We start from the raw sequence: 16,125 nt of genomic DNA on the forward strand, positions 1-16,125 counted from the left end.
TTACTTGTTCCCATGTTGTAGTGGGTCCTGTTGTGGCTCTAATGTGAAAGAGGATATAATGTAATATAATATAATAAATTTACCCTACCGCCTACTGGTGTTGGCCAGAGGGGCCGGTGGCGCGATATGGCAGCCTCGCTTCTGTCAGTCTGCCCCAGGGCAGCTGTGGCTACAACCATAGCTTGCCTCCACCAGTGTGTGAATGTGAGAGTGAATGAATAGTGTCATTGTAAAGCGCTTTGGGTGCCTTGAAAAGCGCTATATGAATCCAATCCATTATTATTATTGTTGTTATTAAATTACTTGTGAGTTTAATTTGTCAGCAACTTTCTGCCAGCCCTCTCTCCTTGCTTTTGCAGCCTTTGCAGTGTTCCCTTGCGTTTTAATTAAACTCTGAAACTCCTAAAATCCCTCAATCAAGAGTTCTTGCTCTGCTGCCGAAAAATACTGAGCGCGCTCCTTCGACATTTTCGCCGACCAATCAAAGGGTTGCCGATCAATGTTTCTACTATCGATGCGTAGCCCCTTTTAAGCCACCCAGTGATCTCACATTACTTCATCCAGCTGTACTAATCGTCAACAACAGGTGTGTTCGGAGAACCGGAATGGCGAGCTTAAAGTTGGCGCGATGATTTGATCTTGGATGTGTCATTTGATCTTGGATGTAGTAAGCGAGGTACGAAGAACGGACCCCAGGATCATGACAAATAATGTTTGTGATTTATTTTCCTGAAAACTTTATTATTAAATATTATCACTCTCAGTGAAATGGGAATGTGGTTTAAACAATCAGTTTGTATCTACATCTAAAACCTGCTGGTGACAGGAAAATAGAGAATATACGGTAGATCAGGGCTGGCTGTCACACTTCAGAATCAGAGAAACTTTATGAATCCCAGAGGGAAAATCAGTTGTCATAGCAGCAAATATACAATAAACAACAAACACTCATAGAGTAATGATAAATAAATATAAAGATAAATAGATGAATATAGGTATAAATATACATATATATTAATATAAAAGGACAAGTATGTGTGTTGTGGTGTCCAAAAGTGACAGGATGCATTGAGGTGGGATTATTCTGGAATGATTTAAAGAGTTTGATAGCAGCAGAAAGGAACGACCTCCTGCAACGTTCCCTCAGACAGCGAGGTTAAAGGAACCTGTTGCTGAAACTGCTCTTCAGATTGCCCAGTGTGTTATGGAGGGGGTGCGAGTCATTGTCTGTGATTGCCAGCATTCTGTCACCGATCACCTCCTCCAGGGTGGCCAGCTTTATGCCAAGAAGAAACTCGACCTTCCTGATGAGTTTGTTCAGTCTGTTTGCATCCTTTGCTTCGATGCCTGCACCTCAGCACGCCACAGCACAGAAGAGAGTGCTCACAACAACAGACTAATCAAACATATAGAGCAGCCTGCTGCATACATTGAAGCATCTGAGCCTTTTTTAGAACTGGTCTGGGCCCTCTGACCACTGGTGGTGGTCAGAAAGCCCGGTGGCGCCAGTGTCCGGCAGCCTCACCTCTGTCAGTGCGCCCCAGGGTGGCTGTGGCCATCACCAGTGTGTGAATGTGTGTGTGAATGGGTGGATGACTGGATGTGTAAAGCGCTTTGGGGTCCTTAGGGACTAGAAAAAGCACTATACAAATACAGGCCATTTACCATAGTAGAAAGCAAAGCCGGCTCGGACCCTTTTTGTAGGCAGCGTCCGTGTTGGCAGACCACTCCAGCTTGTGATCCAGTTGAACTCCCAGATGCTTACAGGATGTGACTATTTCAACATTAGTCCCACCAATGCAGACAAGGGAGGGTCAGGATCTGTTTCTGCCAAAGTCCACCACCAGCTCCTTTGTTTTGGTCACATTCAGCTTCAGGTGGTTCACGTCACACCACCTCACAAAGTGACCAATCAGTCCTCTGTACTCCTCTTCCCTTCCCATCTCCACACTTCCAATAATGGCCATGTCATCTGAGAATTTCTGGAGGTTTATCACAAGTTTATGTGATGTACTTGAAGTCGAATGTATAGATGGTGAAGAGGAAAGGGGACAGAATAGTTCCCTGGGGTGCTGCTATGTTCCTGTTCAGACTCTCTGACACACAACTCTGCAGCCTCACAAACTGTGGTCTACCTGTCAGGTAGTCACTGATCCAGTGGACCAGTGGAGCCTCCATCTGCATAGCCTCCAACTTCTCTCTCAGCTGGATTGTGTTAAAGGCGCTAGAGAAGTCGAAAAACATTATCCGAACCGTGGTGTTGGGTCTGTCGAGGGAGGAATACGCTCTCTTACAGAAACATCTTTTAATAACAGTTCCTTAATTAGATCGAAGTTCAGAGTTCTGGCTCGAAAAGGGCGTCCTTTACATTTTTGCTGTTATTGTTACAAAAAGAAATTAAATTAGTTATCGATGGGGTTTTCAGTAGAAAATGGTGATTAAAAAATGAAGTCTAAGTTTTATTTTTTTCAAATAGAGACATCAGTAAGTTTAGAAATGAACACATGTTCTCATACTCCTTATATTTAAACAATCAATTTGAACCAGTAGTAATGATTGTGAATTATTCCCTATGGGAACTGTGAAATGACAGAATTTATGGTGCTCGATCTTTGGGATCCACATTTTAAGGTTGCTGGTCTTGATCCCTGTGCCTCACTCAGAGCCACATGAGTCAGTCATGACAGATGTTTTCCTCTGGAGTCACAGGGACACAATCTTTCTAAGATCAGTTTTGGACAACACAACAAAGCAATGTTTCCATGTGTCGGCTCAACACGAAACCTTCTGCCAACAAGGAAGCAAACAAAAACATCCCTGCCTTTACATGCCTCACTCTAAAAACATTATCACACGTCTCATATTTTTACTAAATCAGGTCAAAGGTCACTTGGTAAAATAACTAAAATGGTTATACAGAGAAACCAAACTACATACACATTTAAAATGATGAGCTGACTTTGGCATCACTGCTGTAAATTAAATCTGTTCTTAAGAACTCTAAAAGATTGTTGGAGAACCTGTTTAACTGAAACCAAGTTACTGTTTTTCTGGAGTCAGCTGGAAAGAGCAGAGACATTAGCCTGTGGTACAGGGAAAGTCTCCAGTTTGCAATTCTTGCTTTGTAATTTACTGTATTTTCATGTTTAAATTTATTGGGCTCCTGATGATTTTTAGTTTTAGATACTTTCCTGTTTTCAGCTTCTGTCTTGATTTTTATTTGTCTCTGGTGTTGCTCTCAGTTTTGTCTGAAGTCCTTCTAATGTCCGTCTGAGTTTTCCTTGAATGTTGTCTCATTCATCCATCAGAGCCTCCTTTAAGTATTTTCTTTTCCTGTTTCCTGTTTTACTTTGATAGTTGTCCTTTGCTTCTTGCTTTGGGTTTGGTTCGTCCATGATCGTCTTCACCTGTGATGCACATTCACTGCACATTTCTCTTTGACTCCATCTTTGTATCTTTGTCCCTCCCACTAAATCTGAGCTAATGGGAAAAAAAGACACAAGCTGGGAGGAGAAAGGAGTCCCCAATCAATGGCTTGTATAATTCAGAAATTATCAAATGAGGAATTGAAACCAGTCGACGTGGCATACTAATATTGTTTTCAGGGTCAGTAGTAGTCTGTACTACGGCTGTAGTCCTGTCAGCTCAGAGTCATTTGGTGGTGGAGGAAGGATTATATTATTTCTGGGGGACTACTAGGTTTGACATTTAATTCTATACATGCATTTGCTTATCCCACTCTCAATAAAACATTACTTATCAGCACCAATTTTCACTCTAAAGCATCTAAAAATGTTTTGAGCTGCAGATCTTACTTTATGATCATGTGTCTCTTGCTGTTGTTGCAGATACCGATGTGTCCTGCATTTTCATGGAGACCTGCATGCTGCCATGCAGCTCTGAGGGAGGCACTGCAGTCATCATCCACTGGTTCCAGCAATCAGCAGGAAATCTTTTTGTTCATTCATTCTATGAAGGCCACGACCAGCTTGGACTGCAGTACCAGCGCTTCAGAGGCAGGACGTCACTGTTCAGCGACCAGATCTCCTCAGGAAACGCCTCACTCCTGCTTACAAAGGTGGAGGTTCAGGATGAAGGGAGATACAAGTGCTACACCAGCACTGAAAATGGAACCAAAGAATCATTTATCAATTTAAAAATGGATGGTACGTGACACACAATGCATTCATTTTAAAGAAATGTATGTTTTTAATCTTTATCATTTTCTCCAAGTGTATGTATAAATGTTTCTACTTATATTCAGATATTTTTTGCAGAGATAGCTCTAGTTAAAATATAAACAAAAAACAATATCATGTGCCATGCATGTATGTATTGACTGTAAAAACTAGATTTATCTGCAAGTAAAAGACCTGCAAAGAAAATGCAGCTACTGATGCAGTCCAGAAAATGTATGAGAATAAAGAAAAGCACTACAATTAGTCTTTTGATGAAACACTTGATTTAATGACAAAGATGTCCTGCTCATAAAAAGTTCAGTTAAAATACATCATTCAGTGTAGAAAAATCGAGCACTGGTAACACTTGACTATATTTCTCCTTTTCAGCTTTTTCACTGTACTTGCTTTATAAATGCTAAAAAAAGGAACCCATAAAGATATGTGAACATAAACTCTGTCTTTCTTTTCTTTTTTCTGCAGCTCCAGTCCATGAAGTCGACATTCAGCGGGAAGGAAACACACTCACCTGTTGCTCAGAGGGGATCTACCCTGAGCCTAAGCTCACCTGGTCCACCAGTCCTCCATCCAATGTGAACAGCAAGTGCAACACCAGGATGCAGGAGACTGAGCAACACCTCTACAACATCAATAGCTCTGTGACACCTTCAGACAGCGAAACTGATCTGACCTTCAGCTGCACCATCAGCACTCGCCGTAGCAAGAGGAGTGTAACTTGGACCTCCACCTCATCTAAACAAAGTAAGCAGTGAAGACAATGATGTTGTAATATGATGTACTGTATGTTAAATTCACCTTAATCCTAAAATAACATCAGATAATGTTTTGTCATACAAGAAGGAAATCCACACAGAGTGTTGAAATCAATTTTAACTCTGCAAACCATGATTCACAAAATAGATGAATAATAAATTCACATTGTTTGTAATTGGAATTAAAAAAAAGGAGAAATTAATTACTTGTATAATTTTGGCTACATCTTGATTTTTTTGTGTAATTTATTCAGTTTTATTAGGAAAAAATATCTCTCTGAACTCTCGAAAACTCATAAAATCTCATCTATCAAATATGATGCATGAGTGTGATACATATATGATCGGTGTTACATATGGGCTCAAATTGTGCTCATAAATATTTTGTACTTGTAAATCAAATGTGTATTTCTGTACTGATGAGAATTTGTATGTGTTTGTAAAACACAAGTTATAATTAATTTTTTTTGTTAAGGTCTGGTTACAGATACAAATCAAAAAACTACGTATATAATTCTGTGCTCAAGTTCCCTGGATGTGAAGTAAAGCACCCCTCCAACAGCCAAACCTGTCTGTTCTCTGATTGGATTGTTAAATTTTCGATTGACATGACATTGACCAATCAGCTGAAAGGAAGAAAAATCGGGTCAAAATTTGTACTTGCAAGTTTAAACTCCCACACAGCTGGGAACCTGCGCGCAGAGTTTTACACGTAGTTTTTTGCTTTGTATCTGTAACCAGACCTCAACAAAAAATAATTTGTAACTTGTATAATTGTTTTTACAAACACAAATTCTCATCTATAGATGCACAAACATAAAATTTTCAGATATTTTGGCTTACAAGGTTACAAAACTCACAACTACAAAGTACAAAATATTTATGAGCACAATTTGAGTTACAGGGTCAATTTTCTTTAACATACATGTGCAATGCAGCCTTCTCACATACAGTTTAGACCTTAATCGGTTAATGATCAAGTTTAGTGTTATTTACACGTTTTTATCAAGTTTTATGCAGTTAAACACAAACTCTGATTTCATTATATTCTAATAATATTATTCTAATTAAACCACATTCTGATGATAAAGTAAAAATAATAATAATAATGATAATACTGATATAGAGGGACTGGGTGCTTATCCCATTCAGAGCCATGATGAGGTTTGAGCCAAAAGACATTTTCAGTGATTCTGTTTCTTCTGTTTCAGGTAATTCAGGAGCTACTGTAGGAGGGGTGATTGCAGCCATCGTGATTACAGGAGTAGTAGCAGCAGTAGGCCTCATGCTTTATAAATGCAGAAAAGGTAAATGACTTTCTCCCTTCACTTTGCAGTTCATTTTGTTTATGTTATTTATACTGATTATGTTTTTTTTTTTTTTTTCTAAAGTCGATTCCTCAGAGCAATGCCAAAAAAACACATACGTGAGTAAATCTTGTCTGAACTACACTAAATAAAAAATGACTTGTTTGAAAACAGTGTTATGGTCATGGAGATAAAACCAGATGTCTATAATGAATGAATTTAAACTGCTGTCTAATCAAAATGATTCAGTAGTGAGTCAGACTGAAGCAGCGTTCAACAATATCCATGACATGAAAACAGAAAATCAGATGAAGCAAATTCAGATTGATGTGGTGATTTTTTTTATTTTTTTTTTGGACTGTATACGTTTTTTTTATTATTTATAATGAATACACGTTTCCAAATGGTCTCTTTTCATCTTTTTGACAGTAACACTGAACTTAAGGCGGAGCTGAATAGAAGCTCTGCCACGAAACATCTGACATCCCCCAAGCAGACCCCAGCAGCTCTGCTTCAGCCCTGCACTGAACCCTCCTGAGTGTTGGATCTCTGCTCAGTAAAGCAAAAACTTTCATAAGTGAAAAACCTGCTGAAAACGACATTCAAATGAGTTACTTAGTTACTCATACGTGCACTGAGGAGCAAGGACACTTTTTTAAAAAATTCTGTTTTCGTCTATGCTGATTCTTGGTCATAACCTAAATATTTTGATATGCCTCCTTCTGGACCTTTGATTTTTGGTTGTGCAACACAAAGAAGAATGTTGCAAAGAAGAAGAGATGAGTCTCAGTCACAGAGGCAGCTTTGATTTGTTTGTCAAAAATTTAGCTACTAGCTGGTAGCTTTTCAACATGTGTTCTTCTACTGTGGAACGAAAAAATAATATTAAGCACTGAAGACAGTTTTAGATGATGTGAGAGATACTTTTTTTTTTCTTGTTATTTGTGTTTACATATGATTGATTTGTTTAATGCAGTTTAATATAAATGTAAATGTTTGAAACAGTGTTTACAGCTACTAACTATTTTACTACTAACTATTTTCAGTCCTTAATAGGCTGAGATGAGGGACCGTTTAATTTAAGTGCAGCAGACATCATTTCAAACTTCAGAGATGATCAAGTTTGCAGCTGTTGTTTGAGTCATCTGGCATTTAATAAACACAGAGGGGAGACCGTCAAGCTACTGGAAGAACCACGCAGAACATCTTAAGGTGGATTTGTACTGTATTGTAGTAAAAATACACTGTCACCAGGACAGGATCTCACCTGCTGTGTCTCGCAGCTATGTCCTGCTTTTTGTTCCTGTAGGAGGTATTTAACCCAGGGCCATGCTGGGCTCAGGGAGAGACACTGCTGACCGTCTGCCCCAGCGATGGCTTCTCTCACCAAGCTTGGCTTTTTGTTCTTTTTTTGAGGTTGTTAGCTACCACCCACCGTTTGTCTGCAGGCTTTATTAAATGGAAACTTCCACAACAGGAGCAGCAACTAGTAACTCGTAGGTTCTTGTGTCTTTTCAAATGCTGCCATCTCAAAAATGAATGTTTTGTGTGTATGTGTGTGTATATAATGCATAAGAAACTTAACTAAATAAACAACTTGACTAAAATATATTAAGAACAATTTTTTTCAGTCCATGTTTAGTAGCTGAAGATGATTTCTGCAGTTCCTGCAGGAAGCAACATCTGCACATTTGTTCTCTAAAAGACGAACACAGTAACACACACAAAGACAGACTTACTCCAAAATGTAGTTTATTGGACCACGGGAGGAACTACAGCAGTTTAGAACAATTAAAAACAATTAATTTAGAGAAATTTAGGACCTCATGTAGGTTACAGGCTTCCTATCAGTGGCCTTTACTTTTTTGAACACCACTGATTATATTAGAACCTTCTTATACTAACACAGCTGTGATGAAGATTAGTTAAGATTTTTCAAACTGTAAGCCTGTAGGAGATAACCATAGATCTTTAACTTTTTTAAAGCTTGTCCGACCAAAGTTATTCAAACATCTAGGTGAAGGCAGGTTAAATTAGATGAGCTTTGTTACTTCCTAGTGGATAAGAAGAGGTGAGTGAGGCATTACTGACTTCCGAAAAGACTAAACTTCATTCTCTAAACCAAATTCTCAGTGGCCTAAACTTAGTAGTTGAATAAAATCTTCTTTTGTCCAAACCTTAAACACTGTTCAGGGTCTTAGGTACAATTTGCAAAACTCATACACTCTTTTTTTCAAAGCCTTAAACACATGCTCAGTCAATAAACACATTTAACACTTGTATAACAGCTGTCATCTTTTACACACAGCAACGCACAGTTGAACACACCTGTTTCTAATGATTTAATCAGACCAACTGAACAGGATAAAAGTCCGTTCGAGGGGGGAGGACGACCAAGAGAAGTCATCACTGATGAAATTCAGGCAACGATTGCACACCATGTCCTTGTTCATGGAATGACAATGAGGGAAGCAGGATAAGGAGTTAAACCCAACCCTACTGTTACTGTAGGCTAGTAGTTGCAGTTGCAACTCTTGCAATATGACAATATGAGGCATGCTTTTAGAAAATGTGTGTAAACAGTTGGGAAAAACTGTAATTGCAATGATCTCTTCACAGTTATGTGGATTACATCTAAGAAAAACAAACCAGGAAACCTCGCGGTTCAGTCGCTGTGGGCACGAAGGCGGAAACATTCCTGCATACTTGCGTAGCGAGAGCTACATGTTTCTTAGAAAACTAGGTGGCAAACATCAGGCAGCAGTTCTTGTTGTACAACCAGCTGTACAGTTTTTCTTTACATCGTTTCTCATAATGCTTTCATTTCATTATTTCCGTGTTCTCTGGCTCCTCCTGGAGTGTGGGAGCAGGCTATGTAGACAGTAATTATGGTCTTAGTACTAATTAGCATTTTAAGCCAAAAATAAGTAAAATTAAATGTGACACAGTTCTGTTGTAATTAATTACCATCCTCCCTTCTTTGATATAGAGCTATTTGGACTGAATGCTATTCAGAGGTATTTAATACAGTTAGACACAACAACAACAACAACAACAACAACAATAATAATAATAATGATTGTTGTTGTTTTTCTTCAGCTAATTTATTATAGCTGAAATGTAAAGTTTAGTGGTTCAAATTAAAACCATGTATTTATGGAGCTGAACAGGGTAAATCCACTGATGTTCTGAAGATCTCCACGGGAGAAATGTTGGTTTCGTTTGAGCATTTCAGTTGACATCAGATTTCTGTGATGCTTCAAAATAGAAAAGTATGAAAAGCATTTAAATGGATTATTCTTCTTCACTACTTACTGGTTTATTTTCTTTAGTTTTAGTTCATTTTTAAAAATTAATAATGCCTAACAATAAATCGCTGTTACCTTTCTTCTCCAGCAGGGGGTGCTGAAGTGACACTTTTTTACACAGTGAGAAAAATAATCTTACAGTACAACATGACAACTAAATCATGGCCTGAATATTTTCTATGAAAGAGTAAAACAACCTCAGAGGGAATTCTCTTCCTCCTGTATCACACCTGCAGAAATGACCTTGCTTAGTATACAGTGTCTGCTTTACAGCACTGCAGTCAGACAAAGGGAATCTAACACAGGATTTTATCCTACAGGTTAGACATTATACTGAGTCAGTAACGTGCTCCACATTATACCGAAAAGGGCATTTCTATAGCTTTACCTCTTCAGCACCTGGTCAAGAGAACCCAGGCCAAGGCTAACATCAACGCCAATATGAATGACATTCTGCCAAACACTCACCAAGCCTTAGACAGCGTCTGTGAAATATTATAGAAATATTTCCTTTTTTGTGGTTCTTTTTATTCTTATTCACCCAACCATTTTTTGGGCAGCCGACCTCTTTGAACAGTTTAATTACATGAACACTGTGTGCAGGTGTTGATTAACTTTACCTTACTATGTCACAAAAATGTATTTAGATGAAGGGTGTGTTGTTTTTCACAGTGAACATGCTAAGCTGGCGTAAGCAATAAAACCAGCTGGGTCAGATTTCACCATCGCTGTTCACTCTGTTTGAACACTCAGGTAGTGTAGCATGAAAATGAGCAGGATGCTGGCTGGGATCAAATGTGTCGTGTTTTTGATGGTCCTGAACAGCCACAAGGGGCAGTACCCTCCATGGAGAAGGAGGCTAGAGAGCAAGATCAAAGCAGCACGGAGGGAGGTTAGCCAACTAACGGAGTTGCAGAAAGGTGCGGCAAAGAAGGTGCATAAGAAATACAGCAAACTGGCCTTGGAAACTGCCAAGCAAAGACTCACAGCCTTGGCCAGCCGCTTGAGGAGGTACACCAGAGAGATAGAAGGCAGGAGAATAAACCAGCTGTTCTCCACAGAACCAGCAAAGGTGTACTCTCAGTGGCAAGGGAACAATAAGAGAACAGCACCACCAAGGCTGGAGACGGAGCAATACTGGAAGAGCATATGGGAGAAGGACGCAACCCATAACGGCAATGCTCAGTGGCTAGTGGATCTGAGGGCAGACCATAGCGACCTCCCTGAACAGGGACCAGTAACCATCACAGTGGCAGATATCCAAGAAAGGGTCTCCAGTATGAAGAGTTGGACAGCACCAGGGCCCGACATGGTTCACGCCTACTGGCTGAAGAAGCTGACTGCACTCCACGAGCGTCTGGCAGCACAAATGAACCAGCTGCTAGTTAACGAGAGACACCCGGAATGGCTAACCGAAGGCCGGACGGTCCTGATCCCCAAGGACCCCAAGAAGGGACCGGTCCCATCCAACTACCGACCAATAACCTGCCTCAGTACTACATGGAAGCTCCTGTCAGGCATCATATCGGCTAAGATGAACAGGCACATGGGTCAACACATGAGTGGGGCACAGAAAGGGATTGGCAAGAATACCAGAGGTGCAAAACACCAGCTACTGGTAGACAGAACAGTCAGCCGAGACTGCAAGACCAGACTGACCAACCTGTGCACTGCCTGGATTGATTACAAGAAGGCCTATGACTCAATGCCCCACAGCTGGATCCTGGAATGCTTAGAATTGTACAAGATCAACAGGACCCTAAGAGCCTTCATCAGGAACTCAATGGGGATGTGGCGTACAACACTAGAGGCCAACTCCAAGCCCATAGCACAAGTCACCATCAAGTGCGGGATCTACCAAGGAGATGCTCTGTCCCCACTGCTGTTCTGCATAGGCCTGAACCCCCTCAGTGAGATCATTAACAAGACTGGCTACGGATACCGACTACGGAACGGAGCAGTTGTCAGCCACCTCCTGTACATGGATGACATCAAGCTGTATGCCAAGAGTGAACGAGACATCGATTCACTGATCCACACTACCAGGCTATACAGCAATGACATTGGAATGTCGTTCGGACTGGAGAAGTGTAGTCGAATGGTAACGAAGAGAGGGAAGGTAGTCAGAACTGAGGGGATTGAACTACCAGAAGGCAACATTGCAGACATAGAGGACAGTTACAAGTACCTGGGGATCCCGCAGGCGAATGGGAACCATGAAGAGGTCGCTAGAAAGGCTGCAACCACCAAGTACCTGCAGAGGGTCAGGCAAGTCCTGAGGAGTCAGCTGAACGGTAAGAACAAGATCCGGGCCATCAACACCTACGCCCTGCCCGTGATCAGGTACCCTGCTGGGGTAATAGGCTGGCCAAAGGAGGAAATAGAAGCCACTGACATAAAGACAAGAAAGCTCCTTACCATGCATGGAGGGTTTCACCCCAAGTCCAGCACCCTGAGGCTGTACGCTAAGCGGAAGGAAGGGGGCCGGGGACTGGTGAGTGTCAGCACCACAGTCCAGGATGAGACAACGAACATCCAAGAATACATTGGGAAGATGGCCCCAACTGACCGAGTGCTCAGTGAATACCTCAGGCAGCAGAAACCCAAGAAAGAGGAGGGAGACGAGGAACCATCATGGAAGGACAGGGCCCTGCACGGTATGTACCACCGGCAGATAGAGGAGGTGGCTGACATCCAGAAATCCTACCAGTGGCTGGACAAAGCTGGACTGAAAGACAGCACAGAGGCACTAATCATGGCAGCACAAGAACAAGCTCTGAGTACAAGATCCATAGAGGCTGGGGTCTATCACACCAGGCAAGACCCCAGGTGCAGGCTGTGTAAAGATGCTCCAGAGACAATCCAGCACATAACAGCAGGGTGCAAGATGCTAGCAGGCAAGGCATACATGGAACGCCATAACCAAGTGGCCGGCATAGTGTACAGGAACATCTGTGCCGAGTATAACCTGGAAGTCCCGAGGTCAAAATGGGAGATGCCCCCAAGGGTGGTGGAGAATGACCGAGCTAAGATCCTGTGGGACTTCCAGATACAGACGGACAAAATGGTGGTGGCTAAACAACCGGACATAGTGGTGGTAGACAAACAGAAGAAGACGGCCGTAGTGATCGATGTAGCGGTTCCGAATGACAGCAATATCAGGAAGAAGGAACACGAGAAGCTGGAGAAATACCAAGGGCTCAGAGAAGAGCTCGAGAGGATGTGGAGGGTGAAGGTGACGGTGGTCCCCGTGGTAATCGGAGCACTAGGTGCGGTGACTCCCAAGCTAGGCGAGTGGCTCCAGCAGATCCCGGGAACAACATCGGAGATCTCTGTCCAGAAGAGCGCAGTCCTAGGAACAGCTAAGATACTGCGCAGGACCCTCAAGCTCCCAGGCCTCTGGTAGAGGACCCGAGCTTGAAGGATAAACCGCCCGCAGGGGCGAGATGGGTGTTTTTTCTTTTTTTATATATATATTGCCATTTAATAAAACATGTTTACTGCACGTTTCTTACTTCCTATCTCTCATCGAAAAAAAAAATGCCCAAACTTCCAGGAAATGTAATTATTGGAAACGGACTGAATAACACTGAAAACATTCAGTGTGTGGGAGTGGAGGCGGGAATTTCACAAACTATACTCGTAGTATACAAACTATGAGATTGGTTCTGTAAAATGGGAAGGTGGTTTAAACTGTGTTTGGATGTAGGCAGTGAGTTTGTGCTCACTGACAGGTCAGTGAAACATATTGGCTGAAGGAGAACCCAAATGAAAAACAGTGCCAACAATCCAGTTTGTGCTCTCCCAATTCCCCATGCCGTGATTCCTCTCTGTGATGCGTGGTAATGTTTAGTCCTCCTCGGTGCATGTGTTTAACAGTGTGCTGCTCCCTCCACACGTTTCCGTAATCATCCTGAAAACAAGAGATGCCACAATGAGTACCGTCCTATCCACCAGCCGACAAAACATATTAACCATTCCAACGCGACTATATGAGCTGAGCACTAACTGAATTCCAAGTTTAACAATCCCACACTGACTGCTGCTCCACTGCTCTCTTAAGTAGAGCTCCTTGATTAGGCAGATCAGCAAAAAGTGAGTGGTTATCCCAGGTGTGGGTGGCTCCAAGGCGGGGACTCTCCAGCCTGGTGGGGCAGCAAAACTGACACAACAACACACACGGTGAAACGAGGGACCAGGAGCAGATCACACCACAAACAACCATAAAGGATTAAGAAAGACGAATAAAACTCTTAATATTCATTAAACTCAAAAATAACACGTGATCTCTGGGTCACCCAGGCCCATGACATATTATTTAAGCAATCCAGAGTGTAAAGAGCAGGAAATAGAGTTTGCAGTACAGCCAGCTGTCAGTGTTTGAGATTTTAAACCTATGAACACAAAAGCAACAAAACATATTTTATTTTGTCGCCTGTGTTATTTTTCTCATCTCATAGCTTTTTTTCTGTTTCCATTCGTGAATTAATCTAAATGATTTAATTTATTATAATGTTAAAGGCTGGAAAACATGCACATATGACAAATTTATGTTTTTCTAAATTATGTTGAATAAAGAACGAGGGTGCAAAACTAGGACTGGAGTTTTAAAACATCTAAACTCTATAGATAATCAACAGTAGCTAGAACTCACATAATGCAATAAAACTGTGTATTAACATGACAAGAATAATAAGACCTGCAGCAGGGATTAAAATTCACCCTACAAAGAATCTCAGCTTTAAACTTGAAAATAAATGGAAACCTAAACAGAAACTCAAATATACTAACACAAAACTGCAGATTCACGACAATGTGAAACAGTATGTGTTTCACTTTACTTATACTTCAATACTCATTCAATACTAGAAAACTGGAAATGTTTACGTTTTCAGCCTAATCCAATCTTTTACAAACATAAAAAACTTGATGAATAAATGAAATAACTTAGCTAAGGGTCAAATAAAGCAGCAGATACAGTATATTTATCAAAAACAGTTGTCATGCCTGCTTTGAAAATTGTGTCATTAATGTTTTTAAGTTCTCTGCACAGCACAGAAAAAGATGACATTTGATGAATATCAGGAAATCATTTAATCAAAGTCGCCACACCGGTGCTGCATATTTGGGTTAAATTTTCCTGAACTGGAGCAGAAAAATGAAAAAGGCTTTATTAAGAGAGAGAAAAGTTTTTAATTCTGCAACATCAGAGGGCTAAACACTGATGATGTGTCTCTACCTGTTGTTGCAGATACTGAAGTGTCCTGCATTTTCATGGAAAGCTGCATGTTACCGTGCAGCTATAGTGGCAGAGATGTAGTCATCAACTGGACTCAGGTATCAGCAGGAGACCTTAATGTCCACTCATTCTACAATAACCAAGACCAGCTCAAACTCCAGAGTGAGCGCTTCAGAGGCAGGACATCACTGTTCAACGACCAGATCTCCGCAGGAAACGCCTCACTGCGGCTGACAAAGGTGGAGGTTCAGGATGAAGGAAGATACAAGTGCTACACCAGCACTGACAGAGGAAACCAAGAATCATTTATTAACCTAAAGATAAAGGGTAAAAAACAAAAAAAAACTTGTTTTGTTTTGTTTTGTTTTGTTTTGTTTTGTTTTGTTTTGTTTTGTTTTGTTTTGTTTTGTTTTGTTTTGTTTTGTTTTGTTTGTTTTGTTTTGAGAGATGCAGGTGTGGAACCAGGTCTCTGCCCCAAAGGGCGAACACAAGAGAGACCCAAGTTGGAAAAACACTGAACACTCGAATCATGACAGCACCCTCCCCTCAAAGATCACTTCCTGCTTACAGAGCAGACTGTGAACCCAGGAGCTTTCCTTGGGGACCTTGGACTTGAGGGGACAAGTTTCACCTTCAAGACACTAAATGGGATGGATGCGCACTGATCGTGGTAGCTTGAGCCTCATTGCTGAGAGGCTGATGACAGTCTTGACTTCAAAAAGTCCAATAGAATGAGGAGCGAGCGAGACAATGATTTGAATGAATATTTTTTGCAGTATGCCAGGATCATACTTGGGAGCGTGTATCTGGAAGCAGTCAGCATAGTGATGTTGCTGCACTTACTGGTTTCAGGTCCATCAACTGTGTCACATGTGATGCTGGACTCTATTTTTAAGAGAGAGGTTGGAGCCAAATGACTTTTTCTGATTCTTTCAGGTTCAAGTAATTCAGGAGCTATTTTAGGAGGGGTGATTGCAGCCATCGTGATTACAGGAGTAGTAGCAGCAGTAGGCTTCATGCTTTATAAACGCAGAAAAGGTAAATGACTTTCTCCCTTCACTTTGCAGTTCAATTTGTTTATGTTTTTTCTACTGAGTATGATTTTTTGTCCGGCCCCAATCCCTCAGAGCAACAAGAACCACAAAGTACAGACAGTGATTCTGCATATGTGAGTAAATGTTTTATGAACTACACTATGAAAACTTGTTTGAAAACAGTGTTATGGTCTTGAAGATAAAACCAGATGTCTATAATGACTCTAATTAAACTGCTGTTTTGTCAAAAATATTTTATTAGTGTGTCAGAGTGAAGCAGCGTTCA

The sequence above is a fragment of the Perissodus microlepis genome, chromosome 9, assembly GCF_051167445.1.
Source record: "Perissodus microlepis isolate ML-2025 ecotype Zambia chromosome 9, ASM5116744v1, whole genome shotgun sequence".
In the NCBI taxonomy this organism is placed as follows: Eukaryota; Metazoa; Chordata; class Actinopteri; order Cichliformes; family Cichlidae; genus Perissodus; species Perissodus microlepis.